This window comes from Pseudopipra pipra, chromosome 1 (genome assembly GCF_036250125.1).
Source record: "Pseudopipra pipra isolate bDixPip1 chromosome 1, bDixPip1.hap1, whole genome shotgun sequence".
Classification (NCBI taxonomy): Eukaryota; Metazoa; Chordata; class Aves; order Passeriformes; family Pipridae; genus Pseudopipra; species Pseudopipra pipra.
The window spans coordinates 10,697,480-10,711,858 of record NC_087549.1 but is presented as its reverse complement, the minus strand read 5'-3'; the positions used below and the strand labels follow the sequence as shown (position 1 = coordinate 10,711,858).

The 14,379-nt window shown below is 43.8% G+C and overlaps 1 long non-coding RNA gene across 1 annotated transcript in view; it reads left to right on the top strand.

The window, feature by feature from the left end:
- The window catches only part of LOC135409463 (uncharacterized), a 30,703-nt gene extending 18,964 nt beyond the window's left edge, over nucleotides 1-11,739 (top strand). Inside the window, exons 3-5 of the long non-coding RNA XR_010428222.1 lie at nucleotides 6,658-6,782; nucleotides 6,886-6,944; nucleotides 11,372-11,739. This is a non-coding gene — a long non-coding RNA (uncharacterized LOC135409463). The remainder of the gene's footprint in view (nucleotides 1-6,657; nucleotides 6,783-6,885; nucleotides 6,945-11,371) is intronic.
- The last annotated feature ends 2,640 nt before the right edge of the window (nucleotides 11,740-14,379 follow it).

The window sequence follows — 14,379 nt, the reverse complement described above, 5'->3', positions numbered from 1 at the left end:
GTTCATAAACCCATGCTGGCTGGGCACAACTTGTCTTACTATTAAAGACTGACATAAAGAAGGCATGAAGTACCTCTGCTTCTTCCTCATCCTTTGTCGTGATGTTTCTTCCCACATCCAATAATGATGGAGATTTTCCTTAGCCCTAATTATGTTGCTAATGTACTTACAGAAACATTTTTTATTGTTATTTTTGGCAGTAGTCAAATTGAGTTCTAGTTTAGCTTTAGCTCTTCTAATTTTCTCCCTGCATAACTCACAATATCCTTGTAGTCCTTCTGAGTTCCCTTCTTCCAAAGGTCATATACTGTCTTTTGCTTCCCGAGGTCCAGCCAAAGCTGACTGTTCAGCCAGGCTGATCATCTTCCCCACCAGCTTGTTTTTTCAGCACACAAGAATTGCCTGTTCCTGTGTGTTTAAGCTTTCCTTCTTAAAGAATGTCCAGCCTTCCTGGACTGCTTTGACCTTCAGGACTGCCTCTCAAGGGGCTTTCTCAACCAGGCTCCTAAACAGTCCAAAGTCTACCTTCCCTAAGTGCAAGGAAGCAATTCTGATGAACCCCCTCCTTACTTCTCTGAAAATCAAAAATTCAATTATTTCATGATCAATCCAGGAACTTTCTGGACTGTTTCCTCTCTGCCGTTTTCTATTTCAGCAGACATCTGTTAAGTCGTCGTTCCCTACAAGAACAAGGATTAGCAATCTTGAGACTTCTCCCAGATGCTTTTGTCTGCCTCTTGGTCCTGATTGGGTGGTCTGTAACAGATTCCCACCATGGTATTATCTGCCTTGCTGGCCTTTCCCCTGATTCTTTCCCATAAACACTGAGCCCTTTTGTCACCATCTTTAAGCCCAGGCAGTCAGAACACTCTCCAACATACAGGGCTACCCCTGTATTGCCTCACCTTCCTTGCCTGTCCCTTCTGAAAAATTTATAGTTATCCAGTGCAGCACTCCAGTTGTGTGTGTCTTCCAATCATGTTTCTATATCATAGAAACTATATCATAGTTTTCCAGCTGCACAATGATGTCAATTCCTCCTGTTGCCCATGCTGCAGGCATTGATGTGGATGCCTTTCATTTGGGCGATGAATCCCACCATCTTTTTGGGTGGGAAGCCATAATTCCTATGTGACCATTCTCAGGCACTTCTGTGGTTTCTGACACATCAATAACCCTTGTGTCTTTGCTGACGCATGGATCTCCCTCTCCACCTCCACTGAGACAGCAGACTGAAGAACCTTGCTGGTACACTGTTCCTCAAACACTGATGTGCTGCCCCTGGGCTTATCTCTAGCAAGCCTGGTTTTATCCCTTTTCCCCTTCAAATGTAGCTTAAAGCTCTTTCAATGAGCCCTGCTATCTCCTGTGCAAAGTTCCTTTTCCCCCTTTGACTCAGGCATACCCAATCTGTTGTCAGCAAGCCTGGTGTCATGTAGATCAACTCATGATCAGAAAAAACAAAATTCTGCCGGTGACACCAGGTTCAGAGTCAGGTATTGGTCAGCTGTTCTTCCTGTTTCTTCCCACATCATTTCCTGCAACTGGAAGGATAGAGGAGAACACTACTTGTGCTTCAGATTTTCAGCTGCAACCTTACTGTAATTTGCAGTGATGAATTCCTATTTTTAGAAGTAAACGTAGAGGCTAAAGTCCTCATTTGAGGAGATAGTAGACCCAAAGAGCCACATTTTTCACCCAGTCAGATCTCAAAGTTTTGCAGTCCTAGCAAATTTTACATCTGGGAAAGCCAGGTGCTCTGCAGAGGCTTAAATGGGAATGTGTGACAAAGAGTTTATAGAGAAAATGGTTACTACATAGAAGGGAAAAGAAAAAGAAATATATTATTAACATTTTGGGTTGTCCATGCAGAAGCAAAATAAGGTGGGAGATGAAGTTTTTGTATACTGTTCACCACTGGCATGATCTGAAATGTCCCAGTGTGTGCTCCAGGCCATATGAGGGAGCTCTCTTCACCTGCACCCAATATACCTGTTCCAGGAACAGCTCCTCCTCATTCTTTCCCTTGTTGCTGATGGGTGTAATGCTGCAGAAACAGCTGCAGGGGAAGTGTTTGCCACTCCTTTGCTGACCAGGTTGAACATGGAAGGATCCCATACTTTTGCACCCAAAAGATTAAAGAAATACCCCTCAACTCCTCCTCCTTCAGCAAAAGGAGTAGCTGAGAATGATTGAGGAGGGACATAAAGATGAGGATCTACTCAGAATTTGTGCGCATCTATGCCTTGATGCACACCTATTTGTGGGTCATGTGGCCATGAGCTTTGAATCTTTGCTGCTGGTGCACTTTTCATCAAACTTCCCTTTAAGGCTCCATTCAGAAATCACTTTTAGAGTGTGAATAAGCCATGGGGATGCTTTAATAAATGGTTCTTCACATAAAGTTTTATTCCCCAATAATGATTAGGTTATTAGTAAATCCCTAATGGCATTACTAAGGAGGTCATTATCATTATCCCTGTTTTATATCTGTAGGAACTGAACCAGAGAAAGGGAAAGTCACCCACTAAGTAACATTTGTAGATGCAAACTCCTGAGTCAAGGTAAATGCTTTATTTAGTAGGTCACAGGACTTACAGGTACTTAACATAAATGGTTAATCAAATCATTACAACAGAATGTAATAGGACAGTGATGTCTTCTTAGAAGATGTTTAAAACCATAAAAGAATAGTTATTTGCATGTGTGACAACATTTAGTAGCACTAACTGTTCATAGAAGCTGACTTAAAATACACATAGCAAATTGCTGTAGAGTTCATCTTTAGGAACCTGCAGAGTGTGTGTACTGTCAGAATTTGTGCCATCATCTCCCGATTTGTTAAAAATAAACTGGCATGTCATTTATTAATTTTTTTGCTGAAAGATATCTTTTTTTTCAGCTTATTCCTGATAATTTTGAAAATTGTTCTAGTATACTTGATTGTTTTAACAATCCATTACTGGCCATAGAAAAATCTTCTGCTGTCTCAATATTCAGGACAAGAAGATGCAAAGTGGAATTAAATCAAAATAGATGTCACCAAGGCTGCTGCAATGATTGCATTGTAGAAAGCAGCCTGCAAATTCAGTGCCTTTTTTCTGACAGCAGCGAGGATTTCCAATATATAAGGATTCTTCTAGAAATGAAAACCTACCATGCTCAGCTATACATGCGGGGCCTAAATACTCCTTAAGGTGGTGAGAGGGGTTTAGTCAGAGAGTGCTTGATGTCTGCAATGTATGCAATGTAGAATTGTTAAGGTTGGAACAGATCTCTGAGATCATCAGTCCAACAGTTAGCTGAGCACCACTGTGTCCACCACTAACCCGTATCTGCCACTAACCCATATCCCCAAGTGCCACATCACATGTTTTTTGAACACTTCCAGGGACAGTAATTCCATCACTTCCTTAAGCAGTCTATTTCAATGCTTGGCAACCCTTTCCATGCGGAAATTTTCCTAATATCCAATCTAAACCTCTCCTGATGAAGCTTGAGGCCATTTCCTCTTTTCCTGTCACTTGTTACTTGAGAGAAGAGAGCAACACCCACCTGGCTATACCCTCCTTTCAGGTAGCTGTAGAGGGCAATAAGGTCCCCCCTCAGCCTCTTATTCTCCAGTCTAAACACCCCCAGCTTTCTCAGCTGCTCCTCATAGGACTTGTACTCCACACCTTTCACCATCTTCTTTGCCCTTCTTTGGGCATGATCATACTGAAACTGCAGCTCTTCCAAGCTGGCTCGGGTTCTGGGAATTGACACTGCTTTCAATTTAGTACAGTAAAATTAGTGTGAATTTAGTACATTACTGAGCAACTCCCCAATTCCTTTTGTAATGAATGGTGGGGAAAATTGTTACTTGTGACAGGTGCTCTGTGATTTACACCATCTAATGTGCTGAACCAACCATTCAAGTGGCAAACCAATAAAGAAGTTTTCAAGACTTTCATCTGGGCTTATCTGTCCTGCAACTCAGAGTCTGAAATCTCAAACTAAGATCATATATTTGGAGGCTCTTAAAATACTTCTGCCCCTGTTTTACCTATTGGTGTAGTGGTGAAAGCACCCACTCAGGAGGTGAAAATTGAAGAAGTTTGGCTCTGTGACTTCTGCACTCCATGAAAAAACCTTGAACATCAGGGTGTGAGAGAGCCAAGAGAGCAGTGGAGTAAGCAAAGGTGCACTTTCTGCATCACCAAGTCACAGGGTAGCCAGGCATTTATTGATGCAATGGAAACACAAGTGCAAGAAAGGCAACCTCCACAGCAGACTGTGCCAAAGCTCCTGTCTGATTCGTGGAGCTCTGCTTGCTGTTCCTAGACTTTTTTCTTGGTTACTGTTTTTATTCTTTCAATCCAGACTCTCTAATGAGGAATGTGTAAAGCGTTGTGGGAGCAGTGTAGATTCCTCAGGCTGTCTCTTGCCAGCTGAATATGCAGAAAGCTCACACACCGTCCGTATTGCTCAGGGGAGCTGGCTAAGGTAGGATTGTGTGTACGAAATGGGCATAGTTAATGCCTGTGAAGTAGTTTAAAACATCTGAGGACAACTCAGACTCAAAGCCTCCTGCTCCAATGTGCTGCAGAAACCTGCAAGACCCTCTGGGGGAATTGTTATCCCATTTGGTCCAAAGACTGCCTGTAAATTGGTCCCTTCAGTTAAATTTTGCATGTGTGGGTAGCTGGCCATCCCCTGCAACACCGAACAAAGAAGTGCAAGGCAAATTCCAGTGCTTGGAGTGTGACATGAAGAGTTTGACATGCTGCTAAAGAAGCCACACATCCCCATAATGACTTAAAATTCCATGCCTGGCAACCAGGTGCAGGGGGTTAATTAGGCTCATAAACTGGGAGAGCAGGGAGACCTTTGGGAGAACCTTGTAGACAAGCAGCAAAGCATATGACCTCATTTGAATTTTCCTATTAGATTTCCTGCAGAGATCTCAAAAACATCCTCCAATCACTGCCTGGAACTTTATTTAGGTTTCATGTTTGCAAACACAAGGCATCTCCATTAGATTTCGAGGCTGCTGCCATGTTTTAAAAGATCAAACTGATGATTATTACGAGCAAATAGGTCTGCCCACTTCCTTTTGTTTGTTAGGACTAACGACTCTTCTGACTCTTGTGGCAAACAATCTGTTATTTCTTTAGAGCTTTTGTGGTGCTGCAGGTTGGAGCTGAAATGGGTAAAATTGGCACTGCTGGACATAAGGCCATTCTTATGTGAGGCTTTTTTTCTCCGAAAAGGCTGCAATAGTAGCCTGACCTGTGTCTCTGTAATCTGCAGCTCCTTTGGTTGGTTTCAGTGGGCTTTTGCACAAGTTCTCAGTGTATTATTTTTCTCCTCCCCCACTAGTTTTCTTCCCAAGTCATAGCTGTGATGCCAGTACAGTACATTTCAGTCCTACAGCATGTTGATCAGGGTAAGGGAGATTTCCCCAGACTATGACGAGACTAAAGGGCTGCTGGTCTGTGCCTATTGGCCTGTAAATGTCTTTGCTAGAGAAGAAAAAGGAAAAGACAAGAAGGAGTCATAACCTGAAATCCAGCACCAGGCCATCTCATGACCTCCCCTCAGTCCTTTCTCCAGCTGATGCAAGCCCACTAGTGCTCATGGGGGTCTTTCTGCTGGCCATAGCATCAACACATCAACAGCAGCTCTAGGGGAGAGCGGACACGTGCTGTGTCCAGTTGCAGCACATCACAAAAGAAGTGTGAGGGCAGTCATCGGAGTGCCTCAATCCCTCCCACCTCAGATGCATGTTTTGTGTAGGGCTGGGAGTTAAACTCAATGATCCTGATGGGTCCCTATCAACTCAGCATATTCTATGATTCTGCATACTAAAGAAGTCCTTGCTTTCAAAGGGAGAGGATCCCTGGTGTCAAGACAGGAGCAAATAATAACTTTTATATCCATCCAGGCAGAAATCATGCTTGGAATAACTCCCTCTGAGGGTTACAGTGAGTTTGTTATTACCACGGTACCTGTTCCTTGTGACAACGGCATTAAGAAATTCACCTTCAGCCTTTTGGACATTGCTGTGATCCCAAGGAGCAAGCTTAACCACGGGCTGCATGCAGCCCCCATGGAGCAGAAACCTCACCTCGCCACGCGCTGCCATTTTTCCATTAGTTGTGTGTAAGTGAAATAAAACCTGGGGGATTTCTTCCCAGCACTCCAGACACGCATCTGCATCACAGAATACAAATGTGAGAGCTGGGCTGGTTCAGACGCGAGGAGTTCAGCTCTCAGCCTCAGGGACCAGCAACAGGCAGGCAAACCTTGGAGGGTAGGAGAGCTTGTTAACTCAGTGCTTTAAATAATAGGCAGTGGTGGGGGTGCTGGTGATGTGTGTCTCTGTAGTGTGTATATGTGTGTGTGTGTGTGTGGTTTGACAACAGGCGGGAAGCAGCACTTGCTGCTCAGGCAGCAGCCCTGTGGAATAGCATCAAGGAGGCCGTAGGAAAGAGGTTATTTATTTTTTTCTTCTCCTTGGAGATTTTGGACTGATTAAAAAGCTATTTTTGCTAGGAAGGCAACAAGGAAAAAAAACCCCAGCCATACGTGGCTGGGATAAAAGTATGTTTGACTCTTCCGATAAGTACAATAACATTTAATATCTTTGCTGCTCTGCCCAATATTGTATCACAGGCATCACCAGTGTTGTGCTTCCCAGCATGCCCTAGCATTCCTTCAAACAAGCATTCACAGTAGCAGAAAGTCCAAGAAAAGGCTTGCTCCCTTGAGGATCAAGAAGAAAGCAACAGCAAAGAAAGGTACAGTAGCTATTAATATTAATGTTAAAAGAAGAGGGGGGAGAGAGGACATAGGAGCAACGAAAAGCTACTACTTATAGCTTTGATGTGTTCATTTCCACAGGACCAATAGAAACATGGAGAATACGGAAAGCTGATAAAGAGGAAAATGAGGAAGTGGAGGTGAGCAGAAGGCAGCTCAGAAAATAACAAGCTGTGGGGAGATTTTTTTCTATCTAGACACTCACACACAGCAAAGGGAGCGACTGCCATCTGCATCTCCTCCAGAATAAGGAAAGGAGAAAAGGGACAGAGCTGAGACTAAAAAGGAAATCCACCTGTGTGCCTCTCATTTTGGCCGTGGAATGGCTCATCCACACTGAATGCCTGCTGTGGGAGGGGAGAGAAAGCTAAGGGTGCTATTGTTGTGTCTAAGGAGGCACAACATTAGGGAGTGTGTGAATCCTCATGCAGGGCTCTGTCCTACTGACACAGTGGGAACAGGAGGGAGGGAATTATTTTAGTCCTGTTGAGGCTGCTGAAGAGTAAAAATAGAAGTAATTAAAGGCCTATTCTAGTCTCACTTAAATCTCTGAGTCTTCAGGCCAGAGTTATTTTCACTACATTGCTTTAATGGTGTTACATTGATGTTTAGACTGTCGGATTTTTTTTTTCTACTCTGAATTTAGGAAATGAGCCAGCACTTTTCTGTGGCAGTGCACTCGCTTCACTGAAATTTTGCCTGTGAAGTGTTATTCAGGTCCCAGGAGGACTTTTGCTAAATTCTAAACAGCCCCAGCATAACCAGTGTTTGGGCACCTGGGTTACTACCTTACATTGTGAAAAGGGCAGGCTTGAATCCCAGCATTAGCTGATCCAAAGCTAGGTTGGAAATAAGAATGACTTCTACACCTTAGGTAAGGTACTTGATGAATAATGACCATTAAGTCTTATTGTTCCTTATTTTTTCACTGAGAAAAAAACCTAAAACTTCACTGGTTATGAAAAAGAACAAAATTTAGAGTAAGGCCAAGACAGGTTTCTTGTAACAGCACCACTACTTGCTGCCCACCTTGTCCTGAGTGATGGCTGCAGTGGCTGTAAGAAGTGACAGGAACTTCTCTCTCTGCCAAGTTCATCCCCAATGAAACTCATCTCATCTCATCTCATCTCATCTCATCTCATCTCATCTCAGCATCACTTTTAATCTTTCTGCTCTCAGGATCCCCTGAGCAGCCACTGTAAGCTGAGCCTGTGAATGTGTCCGTGTCTCCTTGGCTGGCATCTCCCATGTGGGACTTAGCCCACATCTGCATCCTTGTTTGGCCTCCCAACAGTGCAGGGTGTCATCAGGAAGAGATTGGTTTCTTCCTCAGCACAGATATTTGTCCTGTGCAGGCTGCCTGGATTTCACAGGTCCTGCAGGCAAGTCAATGTAAAGAGCAAAGAACTTGATGCTTTGTTTTCAAAAAAAACCCCAGCAAAATCAATGTTGCTATCCTCTTGCATTAGACCTCACACGGCTTTAACAGTTCAGAAAAGCAGATACAAAGTCCTCTCTTTTTGGAGGCTGAAGGAGGACTCTCAGCCCCGTGTGTGTTGGCTCCCAGTGGTCACAGAAAGCTGAGCATGGCAGGAGCTCGGTAGGGGACAACTGCTATGGGAAAGTCCTTTGCTTCCCTTGCAAGTGGGGATGAACATCACATCCCAGCAGAATCCGGCAGCCTGCCCAAAACCTCTCAATCCTTTGCTCCAGAATAACCATTGAGGATCATTCCTCACAGAGCAATTACCCCAAGGAGGGAAAGGATACATTTAACCAGCCCCAGCGAGAGGTACTGGCTCTATTCCTGTGCTCACTGAAAATGCCCGTGGTAGATGTGCCCTGGTATGGGTACCACACAGTCACTTAGCAATGGGGAAAAAGCCTCTCCCTGTCTTCTCAGAAACAAGCAATAAACCACTGAACCATTGGAGCACTGGCTCAGGTCAACAGAAAAGAAATTGCTTGGGCACAGTGTGACATAATGAGGGGGAGGATAATTTTCTGGTGTGTAGGCGGGGAAATCAGGTCAGGCACTTTGAACCCCAGTGTACATTTTTTCACCTGTAAGTGTTATTAACTGGCCATACTCATTTGCAGAGACTGACTAAATGCTGCAGGTGTATTTTAAAGCTTAAATCATTCTTGTTACTCCACTCTGAAGTTTCTAAAATTCTTGTTTAGGATCCTGAAAGCTGCTTTTACAACTGGACACAGGAAAACTGCTGAACTCTCCTGGCTCTGAGCAGAGCAAGAGAATTACAGACAATGTGTTTTATGAGTAATTCATCCCTTTATTCATCTCGGCAGGGGAGTGGATTATGTTACATCTCAACATCCCTTCTGAGCCTATTTTTTACAGTCATATAATTCCTGTAACCCCTCCAAAGATACCAGTCACTATCATGTAAGCTCATCAGACTTAGTTTCTTAGTGTTACCACTCTGTGCGCCTCACACTTCCATAGGTGTGTTAGAAATAAATGACCTTGCTCTTTTCCCATAGCCACAGTCTACCTACCAGCTCGATTTAATTCATCTTTATAAGCACTTCCCCTGCAAACAATGCCACCAAATTCCCATGGCTGCCCATGTTCAGGTTCTCTTTTCTCTTGTATGTGAGTGTACATCCATGGAGGTGGGAGCTTTCCTGGGCCATGGATGCCCCCCATGACCCCAGAGTCCACAGAAGGCAAGCGGGGCTGCTCGCTGTCTCTCAGCAGTCACTCATTCCAGCAGATTAAGGCTGATTATTCCCTGTTTTGGCTTGTGGCATTACTATCCTGTTCTTCCAAAAATGGGTATTTATAACAAGTTAAGCAAGAGTTTGAAAAAAGAGGGCAGCCAGGGCACTTCTCCTGGTCCAGGGAGCTGCTGGCGTCAGTTTATTACTAATGAGCAGTTAGTGTCAGTATCCAGTGACGAGCACACCTGAAGTCTCCCTTCGGGCTTGCTGCTTGCCATGGCTTGTCCTTTCTGTAGGATGAGATTCAGCAAGAAGTTTAACCAAAGCAGGTGAGTAATCATGTGCGTCTGTAGTCTGGGATGAATGATGAAGGCATTTCAGCGTGAGTGCTGAAATACTTTTCTGAATCAGACCTACAGCTACGTTTGAGACCGTCTTTAAAATTCACCTCTGGCTACGTTCAGCTGTACGGCTGATAAAAAGTGGTCTGTTTTTCATTACTTTGCATTAAAAGTGATCCTTCTGCCCTGCCACCAGGAAACTAAGACACAATACACAATCATCTCTTTTTTGTAAAAAGTCATTTTAGATCCCCAAACGTGTTAACACCAGCACCTTGTTGTCATCAAAAGCCAATTAACATAACTGACGAGTGACAGAAAATCAAAATATAGTCAGATTTAACAGCCCCAGAGTCAGGAATGTAAATTACGTGGTTACACATACTTCTGTAAGATGACTTGGTTTGTTCTCTTTCCATTGTAATCAAAAAGTGAATTACGATCCTGAAAGGTTCTATCTCTCCCAGATAACTGAAAACAGCTAATTAAAAACAAAAGCCACAGATGTAATCATTACTTAATGCTGTAAGCAAAATATGACCTAATGCTATTATGAGTTCTGAACAAATTTCAATTAGGACTCCAGCTGGTAAACAGATAAATATGATAACGGTATTTTAATATTACATGATCACTTGTTAATAAAAGTAATTTTTATTTCAGACATTCTTAAGTATATAAAATGGTTATAGATTTAGATGTGTTTTTCAGCACAGTTAGAGGATAAAAAGCATTTAAATGAGTAGCATTTGAAAAGATCCTCCTCAGGGGTGTGTTCTATTTTTTTAAGTTAAACAATTTTGGTTTTTTGTTGTTTTGTTTTTTTTTTTTTAGATACAGTCATCATCACTTTGTAGCTTGCTAATGATTTACGCTATTACCAGATCAGAAGAATGATTCAAACACATACTTAGTACTCTGCAATGGGAGGAATCACTTCTTTTGTTGCTCAAAGTGCTTTGTTATTTCTGTCTCATTGAGCCTTAGGGAATGCAGAAAGTCATGGCTGTGATGGGGTGTCAATGGCATTTCAGAACATGTGGAAAAACTGAGGTGCAAAACTGTAAGCTCTTTGCAGCAGGGTGTGTAGCTCTGAGAAGAGAACAACCACGAGTCTGACTGGATCCTTGTGATATGTAAGGGTGGTCCATGACCAGAATGGTTTTGGAGAGCCAGGACCAGTTCCTTACTCTGTCAGACTCATAGTGCAAGTTGAATAAAATACTCAACTTACTCGTGTCTCAGTTTCCCTAAATAGAAAAAGTACCGGGATAACGACTTGAATTGACACTCTTGGCAACCAGGAGTGCATGGGGAAATCAGAGTCAAACTGCTGCCTCTTTTTTTTTTTTGAGAGGCGAAGGTGAAAGGCAATGGCACTGGAAGGATTGTTTCTCCTGCCATTCCACATCTCTGCTGCAAACAGTGCTCAGGACCAGCATTTGGTTTCAAGACAGGTGTGAAGTAGCTGCCCGGTAGGATGGTGACAGCTTATTGCCTAATCAGCATACAATTCCTCTCTCTTGTGACTTAAAACACAGCTAAAATAAATTCCGCCACTGGAGGAGCATAGTGGCCTGACAGCACCGAAGCAGGAAATCCATTCTAAAATTAAGACAGTGAACGAAAAGTGCAATGCAAGGCTCTCCCTCTTGTGCCATTAACCAGTCTTAATCTTGTCGTCACAGGACCACTCCTAATGTGGGAGCAGTCAGTATTCACTGCTTGGCCTCTGTGCTGAGGGGACCCATCTGCCACTTGGATGAAGATGATTCGCATCATGTGGACACCTATATTTCATTTGCCTTCATTTGCATGCAGCAGCCTTCCTGAGTTCAGAGTTATTTGATGGCAGAGACAAAAGAACATGTCATTACCCTGAAATAAAATTCGTGCTATCCCTCTGTGACATGATTTTTTTCCCCTTCCTCCTTCAATTTATCCATTTTAAATATTTATTATATACCCTGTAGGGTTACATTTACTCTTGAAAGAGCAAGGGTTAAGCTTCTGTTTTTTAAACAAGAGGAAACATTGAAATAAATCAGATTTCTCAGCAGTAATAACACACACACAAAAGAAAGAAATCCAGTATGAAAACATACTATTCTTAGTTAAAAGTGCAATCACTTGGGACTGAAAGCTCCCCTGACCAGCTGTCGTGGCTTCTCCATTATTTACTCATATCACAGTAGAAACTAGAGCTTTGAAATAAAATACAAGTTTGCAAGTGCTAAGCCCTGTAACATGCAGTAGGAGCTCATTGTCTATGTAGGCAACAGAACAGTCTGGGATGTGGAATGTCACTATGTCTATGTGAGAGGCAAAGGTGTAGAGAGACAAAGTGACTTGGAGGAGGTGGCAGATGCAGTTTGTAGCGAGGTCAGGACTGAAATGCTGCTCTTGGAGCATTTGTATAGCTGTGAGTTCCTCATTCCTCATGGAAATTAATGTGAACCTCGTAAGACCTGGGTTAGCACTCTGACCCCCAAGCGACACCTTACTCCTCCTTATTAGGGGTATGTGACACAGACCCGTCAGTGGGATCCTGTTTTCTAACTTGACATTTCTAAAATGTAAGTACTTACCTTTGAGTCATTTATGTGGCATTCAACTATGTTTATGGAGAACCAGTCAATACTATCCATAATACCTAGGGCATGTTTCGTCTGACCTAAATGTGGGTGTCTGCTTTAGAATAAACTGACTGATGGCTTATGGCTGTATTGACCAGATCTCCAGTGACTGTAACGGGAATTCAACCAACAGACAACCTAATTTAAAGAGATGGATATCACCCCTTTCCAGTCTGTGCTCAGCAATGCCTTTGCAAAAGCTGTCCTGTCTTGACAAATGCTGACACGTATGCCTGATACACTTCAGGAAGTTGGGCAACCATGATGTTGAGATCCTAAGTGGATGTAGGATCTGAGTAGACTGTAACAAAGTTAGTTAATGAGAGACACATTTCATAGAATCATAGAATCATAAAATCATAGAATCATAGAATCATAAAATCATAGAATCAACCAGGTTGGAAAAGACCTCTGAGATCATCAAGTCCAACCCTTGATCCAACACTGCCATGGTTACTAGACCATGGCACTAAGTGCCACATCCAGTCTCATCTTAAAAACCTCCAGGGACGGTGAATCCACCACCTCCCTGGGCAGCCCATTTCAATGTCTGATTACTCTTTCTGTAAAAAATTTCTTCCTAATATCCAATCTAAACGTCCCCTGGAACAGCTTAAGACCATGCCCTCTTGTCCTACTTCTGGTTGCCTGGGAGAAGAGACCAACCCCCACCTGGCTACAATGTCCTTTCAGGGAGTTGTAGAGAGTGATGTCTCCCCTGAGCCTCCTCTTCTCCAGGTTAAACAACCCCAGCTCCCTCAGCCTCTCCTCATAGGACTTGTGCTCCAGTCCCTTCACCAGCCTTGTTGCTCTTCTCTAGACCTGTTCCAGCAACTCAATATCCTTCCTGGACTGAGGGGCCCAGAACTGGACACAGTACTTGAGGTGTGGCCTCACCAGTGCTGAGTACAGGGGAAGAATCACTTCCTTGGACCTGCTGGCCACACTGTTCCTGATCCAGGCCAGGATACCATTGGCCTTCTTGGCCACCTGGGCACACTGCTGGCTCACGTTCTGCTTCCTGTCAATCCAAACTCCCAGGTCCCTTTCTGCCTGGCTGCTCTCCAGCCACTCTGTGCCCAGCCTGTAGCACTGGAGCGGGTTGTTGTGGCGAAAGTTCAGGACCCGGCACTTGGCCTTGTTGAACCTCATCCCGCTGGAATCAAACCATCTCTCCAGCTTGTCCAGGTCCCTATGAAGAGCCCTCCTACCTTCCAGCAGATCAATACTCCCCCCAGCTTAGTGTCATGTGCAAATTTGCTGATGGCCAGAGCCAACATAAAATTGGCAAAACAGCCTTTAGGCTGCTGCAGTCTGCATCTGAAAAGGGGCTTGGCTGTCTTAGAGCATGCCCTAGTGAAGCAGGCTGTCCAGACAGCCAGAAGAAATTCAGGAGAGGTTAAGGGTCAATGGCGAGTGGAGGGTGTCCATAATTTTGACCATCTGGCCTGCCTGTGCCAATCTTGCATGGCTTCAGGTAAAATAAGGCCCATCTCTGCTGAACGTCAATGTGACTCCAGTGTTTTGAACGCCTGAAGGAGATGCTTGCAACAAATCATGATGTCCCCTCAGATAAAGAGATGCAGCCCAATGGCCTCAGCCATGGGAACTGAATCTGGTCTTTGGCATTGCCCAGAGCACAGGACAGGCAAGATCATTCATGGGGGTTTCAGAGAGAGAGGTAGCTCCAGCACAGCTCTCCCAGCAGCAGTTTAAATAGGGTCCCATAGAGGTTTCCTTCTTCAGCTCTGAGTTTAATTCTTCTGGTGTTTATCCTTGCCTTCCTTCTCTGCTGAAGCCTACCGAGGTTAATTCATATACAGTATATTACACATTCCAGGAGGCAGGTCATTTCTTAAGCCCTCTTTTCCAATTTCCTCTCCACACCAGATTTCACTGATTGCACTCCAGAT